At 45.1% G+C, this 15,570-nt stretch overlaps 1 protein-coding gene and 1 long non-coding RNA gene across 2 annotated transcripts in view; both read left to right on the forward strand.

The window, feature by feature from the left end:
• The window catches only part of FOXO3 (forkhead box O3), a 97,672-nt gene that overhangs the window by 44,898 nt on the left and 37,204 nt on the right, over positions 1 to 15,570 (forward strand). The window lies entirely within an intron of this gene.
• The window catches only part of LOC142080357 (uncharacterized), a 34,964-nt gene that overhangs the window by 6,095 nt on the left and 13,299 nt on the right, over positions 1 to 15,570 (forward strand). The window contains exon 2 of the long non-coding RNA XR_012672971.1: positions 1 to 15,570. This exon is cut by the window's right edge and continues 13,100 nt beyond it. This is a non-coding gene — a long non-coding RNA (uncharacterized LOC142080357).

Raw genomic sequence — 15,570 nt, forward strand, 5'->3', positions numbered from 1 at the left:
GCGTTAGTCCAATTCTGTGACACCTCACATCTGCTTAGACTAACTCGGTAGAACCTAGGAGACAAACCAGGAGCCGTACGTAGCAGGACCTCTGCAGGCATTGGTATGGTAAGGGAAAAAGGTTCCTGAGCACCGACATATGCGGTCTAACCAACATCTTTCGTAAGAGAAACAGTGTTTTGTCTTCAAACGTAAAAACAAAAGCTACAGACATTTGATAGCTTCAATACTGTTTGCCAGATAAGAGGGATAAACTTGCGAACATGTTTAAGAAATTACTGAATTTCCAGAAAACAGGCTGTTACTTAAGGGACATGAGAACCATTATGAAGCCAGAAACAAAGGCAACATCCAAGTCTGCTCTTGAATACACACGTGGCTCTTGCAAATTCTGAGAGCGCTGCACATGCACAGGCTTAATGGGATCCTGATGGAAACCATCCAGGGCTGGAGTCTGGCTCCTGGTGAAACTAGGACTCCTGTCTGGCTACGACTGACGTTCGGGTCTCAGGCAAACTGATGGATATGTTTTCTTCCCTCAAGGAAATCTGTGTTTAATCGTCAGCCAGAAAGACAGGGTGGCTTGTTGCAAGGCTTTTGCAGTGTTGCTTAGTGTTAGCTCTGGGCTTCTTCCATCTTCTTTACTTCCCACTTAGTCCTTTTAAGGGGAAACTTTACTGTTTTTCCCAGTAGCAGAGGGAGTGAACCAGGTGCAAAATGAAGGCTGTGCTCCTGTTCTTTCACCCTGTGAGGACAACTGCCATCCAGGAGATGCAAACGTCATGCATTTCTGGTACCCTTGAACTGAATGGCAGAATTTAAGTTTTCAGTCAAAGCAAACAGTAGTTTCCTCCAGTGTCTGCAAACACGGATTGATAAGTCCCCAAAGGGTCTTTCACAGTTCTGCTTCATCTAGGCAACAAGAGCCAGGAAACTAGGAATAGGTTGGAAAAGTCTCACTAGCCCCAGCGAAGTGCTTCTGTTCGGAGTAGCGGGACAGACAGAAAGAAATGGTATCACCGAAATTTCTATGTTAGCAGAATTTCTGGAGTTTAAACTTTAAAAGCGTAGCCTTTTTTCTTAAAGGTGTAGCCTTTCTTGGGGGAGAGAGAAATGGATTCAACCAGCAGAAAGTGCCTGCTGGTCTTCTTGCCCTCCTGGATAAAAGCCATAACAGTTCAGGACATTTCTGGGGAGGGAAATCAATTTTCTGCACTCCTCAATGCAATGCAGATGCAGCCGTGGCTGTAAAGTAAGTGACTCATTCTGTGGCCGTCTTTTTAATGATGAAACTATTATGTGCTACATGGCCCATTCAGGCATTTTGTTTTCTAATTCTCTACCCCTGTTTCCCAGAAACATGAATAATGAGGCTTTTAGCAGAGAGGTGGAAATGCTCCCGGAGACACACCGCCAGGGTAGGACATGCTGGTGGTTGATGCTGTGGATAATATTAGGGATACGGGGGCATAATTGGCTTGAACTTTTGCTCACCCCTAAAATTAAATCCAAAGGTTTTTTATCAAGTTCAGATAAGGTCCCTGCCTCTATTTGACTCCCATTAGAGCTCCGTCCTTCTGTGTAGCTCCTGGTGGTGTCTCTTTCCATCTGCTTGGGGTTTCAGGTGGGAATGGCAGCACGTTGTGGATGCAATAGTTGAACCTTGGCCTACAAAACCCAGCGAGCTCAGATGATAAGGAAAGGTAGTTTATTACTCCAAGAGCTGCCTTTCCCACATCAAGTAGATTTGCATCAGGCAGTTGCACAAATCAGATCTTGATCTTCATTACCATAAAATACAGCAAGGAAAATCCCATTTCTGAGAGTCTTTCTACTGTACATGGGCCCAGATGTAAAGCACCGCTCTGTGCACAGCAAACAGGACTCGTATGTATTTTATTAATGTAAGTGTAATGTAATTATTCTCTTGTCCATCTGGCAGGTGGTGTTTTCATTAAGAAGTGAATAATCTAAGCTATAGGCTCTGTAGAGGGGGATGAGTATGGAGGAGATTCAGGTCATCTGCTGTGGGACCATAAATAGAAGCTAACAAGGGAGCCCTTGCTGTCCTTGTCTACTAAAACTGAAAATCTGTTGCTTTTATTTTTCCTTTAGCAGACTGCTCGCAAGCTTAGAGGCTAGTCTATTAATGAAATCTTTTCACCATCATGCAGTTTAACTCCTCATTTGTGGTAGTGGCTGGAGGCACAGTGTGAAAAAATAGGTGTTATATAAGAGAACGAAAATTAAGTCCTTATATAAACCACTATGCATAGGAAGATAAGATTAAAATCACTCTTCCGGAGGTGCCCGATACGTCTCTGGGTGCGAAGTACTGTTTGAAAAAGAAACATGGATTACTTAAGGGTTTTTCTTCACGTAGAACGTCCCGATTAAAAAAAGAAAAAACAAAACACACACAGAAGAACAACAAGCCTGAACCATCCTCCAAAAAATTCTGAGCAGTGTGGTGTGTGGAGCTTTCTAAAGGAAATCTGGTTGCTCTCTGACCAGCATCTTCTGTTTCCAGACAAAGTTTTCTGATGTCTACATGGAAACGGGAGCAATTTCCTCTTTCCATGTCCTAGCAAGACTTTTCTTGGCACAAGTGACACCGCAAGGCCTTGTTTGAGTTTTGCTGTGGAAAGATATAAATATCTTGGCGCCGTCCCAGGAACATTCAAGCAAGGATTAGGTTTTATTTTTTATCTGTTAACATTCAGGGAAACCTATCAGGGTGACCAGGCTGGGAGGGGTGTTCATTTAGTAAAGCCTGTAAGTCAAGAAGAAAACTGAGCTTTTTTAAAATTATTATTTTTTTTTATTCTATCATTTTAAATTTAGGAGGGGATGCTGAAATGATGCTGAACATCGTTTCTTCGTGTATGGTGTAGGTATCGCCCGGCAGAAGGTTAGAGATTGTTGTTGCCCTTCTGTAAAGGCACAGATTTCCATTCAGACGGGCTTGTTCTTTCCCAGAGGATCCTGCTTATTTTCCTTCCCCGTAAAGCTCAGGTTCAGCTGCTGTTCAGCCAGGGTGGAGCGCGGAGGCTGCCGCACCACCACTTCCAAGGAAACGCCTCCGAGGGTGTTCATCGCCCTGGCTGCGGATAATGGGATGCTGAAACCAAACCTGAGCAACAGCCCCTTGAAAACAGCTTTAGAGGCTGGGTGCCAAACAGTTTAGCGCTGTCTGGAGGTGCTACTGTGATCCCTTCTCATTAAGGATGCTGCTGAGCTTCTTTCTTTTGTGGGTACTGAGAATACTTGAAAGGAGATACTTAACTACTGCGCGACTTACTCAGTACGAGGAGCAATGGGAGTAGGGACAGTAAATAGAGCATCCCGGGCAAATGGTGAGCTAGAGCTTTGCCAGGCTGTAATAAAGCATGGGTGATCCTTTGCCAGGCATGCTTTTTTCCTCTCCATTTAAAGATGTTATTTATCCCCCAGACTTCATGAGGTGTTATCTGGAAAGGCTCGCTGTGCAGATCAGTCTTTATCCTAAGCCTCCTTTGATACACTTTACTTTTACACTTTACCGAGGGGGGGGTTCCTCAGTTTCTGCAGGAGTCAGTGATCTCAATGTTTAACAGTTTTATTGTTTCAAGCGGGAATCCGCTTCTCTGAATGCATCAAGCCTCAGTCAGTTGTATGTATGTGTGAAGGTCAGTGGGCTTGTCAGATACCCTATTGTAAATCCTGTCACTAAATCAATTTCTTTTAATTAAAAAAAAATGCGCTGCTCTTCAGAAGAAGTGCACCCTTTCATCTGGACAAAACCCATTATATCCCAATACAAATACGGTAGCCGTGAGCTCTCTGCTAGTCTCACGTTGGCGGCTTGTCTCAGCTGGTGAGTTTGTGGTTTGGAAATCTTGGTGGTCAGAGGGGGCTGCATTTTCCCTTCCTCTGAAGGAAATGGCTGCTGTTATTACTCTGTCATCATCTGACTTTGCAACATCAGAAGCAGAAAAAGTCAGTAGTGGAAAACAGGTAGCCAACAGGTGAGAGACGGTCGAGCCCCTCCTCGCTCCCCCCGTGCCTGCACCAGCAGCGCGCAGAAGTCTGACACAGCGGCTAAGAGCAGGACAGGATTTCGCATTCATTTAGTAATTCCCTTGGGGTTATACTCTTAGATGACTTAATGACTTAGTGTATACACCGTCTGGAAGATAAGCAGGCATAATTCATTGCAGGCAGGTCATTCATCCTTTGAGATAACCAGCAACTACACGGCCATAGGGAGCAGGGAGATAAAGATACTATACATCAGCAGCAGTAGTTCAAGGTTTCAACCTCTCCGCCTCCTTCTGTGACCCAGAAGTCATTTGCAGTTGATTATTCAGCCATTTGCTTTCTTTAGAGAGAAATACACTGGCGGCGGTTGGTTGAAGTAAATACATTTTCCATTCTGCCCATGCCTTTCAACGCAGCCAGAGCATATCTCTACCTGGAAGTACGCATCCTCGTGTCGCTTAGAGGCTTTATAGCTGCATTAAATGCTGGTTTTGAAAACTTATTGTAAATTGATGCCAGTTTTTCTGGTGTTACTTAAATGGGACTGTTGTTCACTTACTGCTTGGGGTGCTTGTACATTGTTAATTTTCAGTTTCAGTCCAAGAGAAGCTTTTAGGGGTCCAGTTTATGCGTTAGCAATATATATGGTCCAAACTGAGGCACAAAGAGAGAAAGAGTGTGCATATAACATAGTGTATTATGTTTCTTGATTTTCTTGTAAAAATAAAATTACTTTCAGTGTCAGCAGGTACATTTTAAAACTGAATGAGTCACACAAAACTGTGCTGCTCCTAAGCCAATAAATGTTAGGATCAAACATACGACATGACTTTCCCTAGTTAATATTCCCTCCTCCAAAAATCTGCAGTCCAGAAACAGAAATCTTGAGATATCCTGCATTGCAAAGGTAAATGATTGATTCAGCAGGTTCTTTATGATGACTAACTCTTAGTGAAACATTTTTCTCTTGTCTACACGCACAGCAAAAGAAATAGCAAGTACGAGGCTTTTGGTATGGACATATGATGGCCGCGGTGTGATTCACAGTCCGTGATGTTGCTTTATTTGAGGAGGAGGGGAGGGAGAGAAATAAAAGTCTATTTTTGTTTGTTTGTTTTCTAATTACTTGAGCTATTTTTTCTTTGACTCAGCAACTCTGAACAGTACATACTGTACTACTGTAACTGGCAGGCAGGGCTGGGAAGTCAAATGATGGTGATGATAAAAGTAAATATCCTGCATTCTCAGAGGAATTAGGAGGAGATGGAAGAATTAGTCTTGTTACGGTTTTGTGTAGTGTCATAGTCCCTTTCTGCATCAGTGCTATCCTGTATGTAATCTTTAGACCTGTATTTCTCAAGTGAAGTACTAAAAACAAACAAGAAATCAGAATAACTTTACTTTCACGTATTTTTTCATTTACGAAACCCACTAAACCCACATGTTTAGATGATGAAAACATTCACCTTGCACAAGAAACCATGCTTGTTGTTTTCAGTAATGCTTATGGCCTGTTTGGAGAGTGTCTTAAGAACGGAGTGGAAAGTGATTTTGATTGACATGAAATAATTTGATAATTGACATGAAAAAATTTGGTTGACATGAAATATCCCATACCTCATGATGCTTTCCTGTCAGTCTGCATGCTACACAGTTAAGACTTGTACTCATCATGGCACACCTTTGCTTGGTTGTCTCATTCAAAACAGTTTGAATCCCAACTTCCAAGGTGAGCCCTTACTACTTTTAAAGGCGTTAAGTTGCATTTGTGTTTTCACATAAGGAAACACTCAAGCCTGTAATTGCAAGGGATTCTGTCTGCAAGGGGAAGAAATGCAGCCAGTGGGCTGCTTTGTGCAAGAAGGGATGCTCACAAATGCACTTGTCATATTCGTGTTCTGTGCCAACCTGCTTCACTAATGCAAGACACTCACATGTCAGGATATGTTTAATACAAGACGTTCTGGCTCCCTGGAGGAAGAGCCTCCCTTTGTTCACTAGAGTTAGTTGGGTGTGAATTTAAAGCAGGATATCCAGGCAGAAGAGTTGGTTTCGATGGTCACTGGGGAGCAGATTCTGGAGACCTTCTTTCAAAGATGCATGGCCCCTCAAGAACTGAGAATTGAAAACACTTTCTTACTCTATCTTACAGGCTAAAAGCCCTGCGAAGTGCGTTATTCCCTTTCCAATGTGCTCTTCTGAGAAGTTTCAAGCGATGAGGAAGCTTTGTGGAAAGACAGTGGGGTTCTTGGGAGGCATGGGCTTCCCACCCAGGTTCTTGCATGGGTAGCAACTCCCATCTGGTTCCTTTCTAGAGGCTGCTGTTACAGATTTTTGATGCTTTATTCCATGCTCTTGCCTCTGATGTTCATCACAGTACTAGAAAACCTAAATGTGTCCTCTTGCAGCCTTTAGTTACGTGATAAAAGCCATGTCCGTTTTAAAGCCTATTCTTTTTCCAGACAGGGTGACCTGTGGATGGCATTCTCTTGCGAAGGAATAGGACTTCACATTTGCTATTGCTGGCTTTCCCTTCTTCTCTGTTCCTTACTGTATTTTTTTCAGTTCAAAATGGTTCCCTGTGATTGTAATTGCCCTAAGTACATTCGATAATGCAGAATGAGTGACCTATTTTGTGCACAGCTTAGCTGATTCTGCAGTTGCCTGTAGAGTTTCCTAGCCATGTTCTTCAGCTGCTCCTTGGCTTCCAAAAGCCCAATAAGTTAAGCATGGCCAGCACAACATACTGGAGGCAAGGAAAGTTCAAGGTAACGGGGGAGGATGAGCCATACGGGCAAGAATGGGTTGGACTGAGTGTTTATAAAGCGAGGTGGAGGCCTCTGGAAGAGATTGGGAGGACTAGAATAGATGTCATTAAACGTATTAAACTGTTGGAGGTCCTTTGTACAAGTTTGTTAATACTCCAATGACATGGCCAGATATTGTGCCCCTGTAGGCTCAGCAGTTAATGTGTGATACCTCTGGCATCTGAGGTACGTACTCAACTATAAAAAAATAGATGAGCTGGGACCCATTACCATAAACACTGTCTGCAGCACTGGTCCTGGTAACAGATTGTTCTTTGCCTCATTAAAAAGGAGATAGCACTGTCAGAGGAGTCAGTGCTTCATTTTGCCGTGTTTGCTACATAATCAGTTAATTTTGCTTAATAGTGCACTGCGTCGCAGATGTGCAAAAGGGCAGAGTCGCTTCACTTTCTGCGTAAAACCTTACTCTGGTGCAGCTGAAATTTTCATGGACCTCAGCCAGTGTCCCTGCCTTAGCCCCGTCCTGGGTTCTCCCAGCAGTGCTCTGGCCAAGCTCCAGAAAGATTCGAGGCCCAAGTTCCTCAGACTAGAAGTTAGACATAGATGTATATGAAGGTGGTCATTCAATGTCTGCTGTGCTTGTGCTTTTTTTCTTTTTTTAAATCTCGCATAACGCGCCATCAAGGCCTTCCCCACTTTTCATTGGAAAGTGCTTTAGTGCCTGTCTTTCATCCAAGCATTACTTAGAATATGAAAGTTAGCATTACTGATTTCTAACGAGATGAATCCAAATATGTCTATCTTAATGTAGATCTTTACATTTTACTGCCCTTTGAGTGTAGCTTTTGGGAAGTTTATTAACAAGTCAAATACGGTAAGGCAAACTCTGTGGAGAAGCCGAATTTAGACTGCTGTTTAGGGACAGATTATTAAAGATTACAACTCAGGGTTTTAGAAGATCAGCATATTACACAGTAACATGGCATATCTAACAATTAGTGCTAATCGTATACTGTTTAAAATTGTAGTGAAACTGGATATGTGTAAATGGTTTTCTTCAGATGAAAATTAATATATTCAAAATAAGTGAGTATATTCTGTACTTATATATCCCAGTCTGAGAGTATTATAGGGATCTAAAAATAACTGAGTTTATAAACTCTGTAGTGTGATGTGAACATCTTGTTTAAAAAAAAAAAAAACCATGCAAAACAGTAATACTAGATGTGTGAAGGGCCCCTGTTTAGAAAAATAGGTAGACATGTAATTAAGTTCATCTTTCTTCAGAAAAGCAGGCAAGCACCTGCTTAAATCTAAATGTGCTTAAGTTGTGTTTACTTCAAGAAATACTTAAGTATGTTTGAAGTTAATCATCCACACAAAAGATTTTCCCCAGTAAAGACTTGCATACGCACAAAGGGAGAAAGGTGCTTCAAAACTTAAGTATGATTATAGGTGTAAGCGATGGGTTTGATTTTAGAAGAACCTGAAGGAAGTAAGTGCACAAATCTAATTGAAATTCAGTGAGTCTGGAGCATCTAATTGTCTTGGGTCCTCTGAAAGCCTCTGCCTCTTTTAAATGCTAACAACTGAGCAAGGTGTGCTGGCTTTTATGAACTGATTTCGCATTAGCACACCAACACCTTGCTGGATGTTTCTCCCCAGATGCTCAGTGTGAGAACGTAACTCTCTGTGTATGGTTTCTCCAGTATTGCCAAATACTGGTGTCACTTTGAATACTTCTGTGAACTAAAAAACCACATCAAAATGCCAGTGTGTTTATAAACTTTATCACCCAGGGAGAACTGCAGAAGATAAAGGGCGGGGCTGGAAACGACGATTCCATTGCACAGCTATGAAGTTAGGAGCAGAAGAGCCTTTTGGAAGCTAGCAATGTCCAGGTGAGATTTTTAATTAATAGGTGCCTAACCTGGCTCCCTACCTTAGTCCAGGCATCCTACACAGGAAGATTTGGATCTAAATTTTGTATTTAGCTCTTTCTCCGCTTTTGAAAGATGAACCAAAACTTTAAAAATAATCCTTGAATTTGGGGTGCTTGTCAGACTGATTCCATATGAAGCAATGGCTGCAACTTCCCGGGGGATGCTCCTATGCTCACTGAGGCTAGCTTCATCTCAGGGCACAGAGAGGAGCGCTGCTTCTGACAGCCACGTCTTCCATGGCCATGTAAGCTGACCCTAAGAAGGGCTTTGGTTGTCCTGCGTCCTCCCTCTTCTACCCACGTCCCCCGGTTTCCAGTTTCCTCTCTTTCTCCACAAACGTCAGTTCTTCTGCTGTTCAGCAGGCCAGTTCAGAGAGCTGATCTGGCCAAAATCTGTCAGGAAGAAGGGTGGAGGGGAAAGACGACTGTGGGAGCCCTGTTTGGACCAGTGCCACCCAACACGAGCCTGCACTCACATTGTGGTGGTGGAGCTGTGTGTAGGCAGGCAGCTCTCTAGACTGGGTAACTGCTAAGGATGGAAAATGGTACACCAGGGGAAAAGCAAGGGTGTTTTTACATTGAGCTGGTTACCCGCTCATGCAACCACCTAAGCAGCTCAAAAAAATCCCGGGGGCCAGTGCCGGGACAGGCCTGGGCACTGGGAGAAGAGACCTGCTTGAGCAGCGTTGCCTCTGAAGGACGCGTTCCTCAAAGCACGGCTTTCCCCCTGCCTGGCAGTTACCTGTTTCACAGCTGTAGCAGCAGAGGTGCGGTGCTGCTGCAAACAGGTGCATCGGGACATGAAGATGAATGCCTTTAAAGAGAAAAAGGAAGGTTTGGGGGTGACTGGCGTTAGCTCTTAGGACGGTAGGACGGGAGTCTCGTTAGTGTGCTGTGCCCAGCAAGGGCAGCCAGCCCTGATGCTGGAGCTGTGTGGCCCATGGGGTCCGTGGCCGTGGGCAAGCAGTGGCGCGTGCCATTTCCAAATTGCAGGTTGCTCAAAGCAAGGGGTCTTGCGTAATGGGGCCTACAGGATCTCTGTGATCCCTTCTTTTACTGTTTGGTTGGGGTTTTTTTTTATTATTACTAAAAATGGCTGGCAGCAATATGCCCTGCTCAAGTTGGCATACTTCTCCATTAGCTCTTCCACTTGCACGTAGACACTTACAGTCAAACTTGCGCAGCAGCCTGTCACATACAATTTGTATTCTTTGTTTGAGAAGCAGCCTATAGACAAAACCCGTTTGCTTCTCCCTGTTGTTGCATTAAGCTATTACTGAGGGGATTTTGGAGGCACGGATGGATTAGGCACCTGATTTCTGCTGACTTGAGTAGGAATCAAGGCACCTGCTACTGCCTCTGGTGACTGAAAGTCTCCCCACAGGTTTTGGCTCACTGAAAGCTTCTTCATTTCCTTTGGAAAAGGATGAATGAACCTTTAAATAAGGAGTGCGTGCTTTTTGGGGGTGAAGGCTTGTCTTGTTAAAGCTCTTTAGTATGCAAGCTAAATAAAATGAAGCCTTAAATGCTAGGGCTAGTAGCAGCTTCGTTACGTCTTTCCTTTAGTCAGATATTTCCATTGCAGGGAGCAAGGCAGATGGCCAGCACTTTCTGCTGCCCTACCTGGTTCATTCTTTTGTTAAATTTGGTGATGGGGCATCCGTGTCTCCATGGGGCTGCTACACCAGGCTGGCTTCTAGCTCAGGTAGCGTTCACCGGAGCCTGGGGAGAGAGGCTTGCAGGCAGGAGTTTGCATACAGGGACTTTCAAAGCTGGGTCGTACCTGTGCTCTGTGTGTGATGGCTGCTCCTTGGGATCTCTTTCTGAGCCTCACACTTTTTCCCATGTTGTCTCTTGCAACACCAAAGTGCAAATTCTCAGTTACCTTTTGTTTTGTTTAACGGAGTTAACCCTGGTTATTATATTTATCGGGGGGGCATGAACTGTTAGATGCACAAGGAGTTTGCAAGTGCTGGAGAAATACCATCACACAGGTAATAGCAGGTTTTGCATAGTTAGTAGGTTTCAAAAGCTCACACCAAAGCCTGTTTTTAAACAGGGAACCACTTTGAAGGAAACCGAAAACATCTCGCATAGTGCAATCTGCACTTCTATCTCAAATCTTTTCCTGTCTCTTTATAGTAGCCAGTCCTTGATATAGCATAAGCACCATAAAAACTTAATTTTCCCTAGATGCTGTTATGTTTAAATCAGAGTAAGTTAAAATGTTTAATAATTTAAAATTGTGCATGCAGTATAATTGCATTTCTGTTTTGCTGTCTGCGGCTGGATTTAACACCCAGGCATTTACAAGAGTCCTCTGCATCGTGGGGCATGTTCTGCTCTCGCTCTGTTTGCCGAGCTCCCGCTCGTGTGAGACAGAGGTCCTGTTAGAGCCGCAGGAGAAACCAGGATTGTACCCTTTTTTTTTTTTTAATAGCTGCTTATTTTCTGAGGCGCAAGTTTGGATTTCCCAGTGCTGATGCGCAGGTTAATGGTCAGGATCCCAATGGGCGCTGCGCGGCCGTTTCTGCACCCGCTGCCCGGGGTGCCGGGGTGGGAACAGTAGGTTCTGCCCGCTTTGCTCCCGCACGACAGCTACAAAGTTCACCAGCTTTTAAGCTTGTTTGCGCTCACTTCTTGAACAATGTATGCTGTGTGCATTGTTTGTTTTTTAGGCTTTTAGTCAAGCAGAAAGGCAACTTTTTGTGCTTACTTTATGCCAAAGATGGAAGTATTTTCCTCATGTTCGTAATTGGACTCAGTAGTGAGCTTAACCATTTAGTACTTGTTGTAGAGTAAGCTCAGAGGAAGGGGGAAGGGTTTAAAATTACTGTAGTTTAGGCATGCACTGAAATGTACTTCTGCTTTACTGGGAGGTGCACAGGTATTCTGGGCAGTAAGAAATACAGAGCAACTTGCAGTGAAATCTTAAGCAATCATTAGCGTGGATGATTTTGATATGTAGATTAATATAAAACAAATGATACATGTTCTGTTTTTTGAGCCAAGGCTGTAATTCAGCTAAGAGGCTTGATATAGTACAAATGAAGGTAAGATCAAAACCAGCTCTCTCATCCTCTATTCCTACAACTTTTCTAATCTTTCTTCCCATTCTTTGTTGGGCTTTCTAACAACGCCAGTGGAAAAATATAACAGGCTAGTGGGCATAACCTCTGATTTTCATGTCATTCTACCTATTTCTATATGGTTTTTTCACCAATTCTGTGTGTCTTCAGTGGAAAGGAGCTAGCAGCAATACTGTGAGTCCCAAGAAAGGTACTTCCGTTTTTCAGTTGAGAGGACAGTGCAATACTGCAGAGTATATTACAGGCTTGGAATAGCCCTTATTACGATCACGAGTATTAAGATTAATGTCATGACATGTGAATTATTATTTTGCAATGCCAGTCACTGCAAGCATCCCCTGTTGTACTAAATGTAAGGAGCAGCATATTGGGTGGGGACAATGGATTATCTGTGGGGGAAAAAAAAAATACAGTGTTGCCCATAAAATGCTGTTTAGTTTCACCGCTTACCCAGGCTGACTTTTTCTGGTGAAAGCCCAGCACCTACACCTGAGGACTCTGTGCCAAGCTTGGTAGGTCTGACAAAAACAGTACAGCAACATTGATTTTTTTTGCAGAGGTTTCTTTCCTGTAGGAAAAGGCAGCATGAAGGCTCTTCACGAGGATCACTAATGACAGGGTGCAATAGCCTCACTGCTGCCTTATTAGCATAGTATTATGAACGTGTTTCATGGAGTCTCCATCAATAGCATTGCCAGCTTTCAATATGTAGCAGGAGGAGCAAGGTCTCCATTAAGACCTTGACTCACGGGGTGGTGGGGTGAAGCTCGCACCTCCTCCAGGCCAGGCAGGCAGCCGTGCCGTGCCCTGCCAGTGGAGGTTCACCCTGGAGGCAAGGCAGGCAGCGTTGGTCCTGCCGGCCCTGCCCCGAGGGCTGTGTCGGGGATAGATGGCTTCATCTTGTGGATAGGGCAGGAGACATAGCTTGATCCCGTGGGTGGGGATTAGAGCCAGAGGCTGCCGAAGAATGAGTTTATATCCTGGCCATGCACCTTGCTGGCCGGTGGCACCCTTTTGGGAAGCGCTGGTGATCCTCCCATCCCGACAGTCCTGGGCCATGCTTGTGGGATGCTGTCTGCCCCCCTCCAGGCTGGCTTTCCCTGCCCTCTGCACACAGCTGGTGCTGCTGGACCTGGGGTCTTTCCCCAGCCCGATCCCTCAGGCAAGCATTAGCACTGCCTTTCCCCTGCATCCCACGAGAGAGGCGAGTTTCAGCATCCCCCTCCTTCTGCCGCAGCAGCCTGGGGGAGCGAGCCCTTCGCGGGGCCGGGGTACCACCAAGGCGGCGGGTACAGAGCCTGAGCCGCAGCCGCTCGGGCAGCCCCCCGGCACGGCGTGAGCACGCTCAGGTGTCTGTGTTGTGGCTCGCACGCCTGCTTGCATCCCCTTGGGTCTGCGCTCTAATCCTGGCTTGAAATTTTAAGTATTGACAGAGTTAATTCCTGACTGCTTCAGACTGCAGAAACTGGTCTCTGATAAGGCTGTATTTAATAAGGATATTCGTGGTAAAGAGCTTTGTTGGCTAGACAGAGCTTTACCTTGCCGAGCTGTGCTCTGGCGCGCGAGGAAGAGGAGGTCCCCTCCCATCGTGCTCCCTTCTTGCAGCCTGGCAGTGCGGTGGAGTAGGAGACACAGGGGGGTGATACCTCTTTCTTCCCCCCAAAAAATAGCCACAAAATACCTTTACACAGTTGGTTGCAAGCAGCACGAGCAGCCAGAGTAAATGTACTGCTGCAGTAAGCCTAAACTCTTAAACAAATGCCAAAAATAAAAGCAGCCTACCTTACTTTTTCCACCTTACATAGCAGTTTCCAACCACATCAAGTGAAAAGTCTAGGTGGGTGTATAGTGTTTATCATCACTGAGTAATACACATTACATTAGCTGGGATGTTTGTTTTGTTCCTGACTACTGGTTTTGAAATAGGTTTAGTGAGGGCAGGAAAAAGGATTTAAGTTTATATTGTCACCTAAGAGATAGGAGGGTGTTCCTGATTTGGGGAGGAAAGCTGGGAACGTAAGTAATACTTCTGGGTTTTTTTCCCTTCCACTACAACTGCAAGTAGGTTGAAAGGCAGACGGTGGAAGTGTAGAATCCAGCAACACAGGCTTGCTTTCTGTAAGAGATGGTGTTGGAGTGGTTTCTGTGCCCGCATTCGTCTGCAGCAATTGTGTCTTCCAGTATTTGAAAATGGTTTAACATAGATGGCAGCAAAATTTTATATCCAAAGCAACGAAAAATTGAAAACAGATCCACATCCTAAACTGTACTTTTCCCCCCCCCGTAGTCTCTCTTGTATGAAACATCGCAAGCCTCTTTCCAGGGAGACTTGGCCCCGGCTAAATTGCACCCAAAGGCGAGTGCTAACCAGTGCATGGAGGAGGGCTCGCTGCAGCGCGGGAAGCAGGCGGTGGTGCAGCATCTCTGACCTGGGGGTGGTACCGGGGGCGGGGATCACTGAGGGAGCAGCAGACGTGGTGCATGTCGTAGTGATGCTTTGCAAGCGAAGAGGGCAGGTTTTGTCAGCCGTGTTTGGGTATGGTCTGCACCGAAAGCACTCAAAACAGCGAGAGGGCAAGTCACGGCACGCAGTGGTTTTTGGCCCTACGCATTCTGCAAACGGCAGTGGTGCGGTGCTGGGGCTGAGCGGGCTGCAGCGGAATGTGGCTGGTACGCGGGGAGGGATGGATTGAGGAGGTCCGTGAAAGCAGGGTGACAGGCAAAGTCCGAGTCTACCAGTTTTTATAGGCTCTGAAAGTCAGAAACGTACCAAATATAGACCCAGAGGATACGTAAGAGCTAGCGTAAGGGGAATCTGGTGCATCTGGAAGTGCTGGACAAAGAAAACCTTGTTACCTTGCGGGGCTTTAGCCTTTGATGCATTCATTTCAGTCACAGGATGTTCAAGTTTAGCCAGGAGTTGGCAGACAGATGGACCGCGAGGCAGTTCACAGAGTGACTCAGTCTAGGCGAGCGTGAAGAGTCATCCACATAAAGGTAACCTATTACAGTATTTGCACAGAAACTTCTTTTTTTTCCTCCGGGTTTTCATGTTTTTGTGGTAATGCTTGGGTTTTCGTTCATGGTAGTTTTCCAGTTGATACATTGCTTCCTGCCTGCTCTGCCACCCGGTCATGCCTCCACCTCCACAGAATGGAGGTACAGGGCTTTTGTTTGCCTGACCCATCTCCTGGCCGTTGTTCGTGGCCAGGCGGTCTTGGCTTTTCAAGAAACTGTCAGGCAGAGGTACAGTCAGCATAAAAATCGTGGCAGCGTCCCTGTATTTCCTCACTACCTCCCTGCTCTCCTTCACCGGCCACGAAGTGGCGGAAGCAGCGGTTGCGCTTCCTTGTGTTAGCTTCATGGAGGACCGAGAAGCATCTGTGATGTGTGATTTAAAGCGCTCGTCAGGCTGCTCATTGCTTGGTGTGACGCTGTTCCTGCAGTAAGGCAAACTCTTTAGGAACAACTGTTTCACTTGGCCTTTCTTTCTAGAAAGCTGTGGCCTTGAGGCACGTGGTGGTGGTTTTTTCCTAAATGAAGAAGGTAGGAAAAGCACTGTATTTATTTATGCTGGATTTTCTCAGAGGGAGCTGAATAGGAAAGTTCCTGCTCTAAACGAGGGTAGAGAGATTTCTCCTTTGGATTGAGGTTTATCAGTTTGTTATCTCGTCATTTGATGCCTGTTAAATTACTGTGGAAGCACCAGAGTGAGGAGCTAGTGATCTTTTCAGAAGTAGAAGAAATAAAA

This window comes from Calonectris borealis, chromosome 3 (assembly GCF_964195595.1).
Source record: "Calonectris borealis chromosome 3, bCalBor7.hap1.2, whole genome shotgun sequence".
Lineage (NCBI taxonomy): Eukaryota > Metazoa > Chordata > Aves > Procellariiformes > Procellariidae > Calonectris > Calonectris borealis.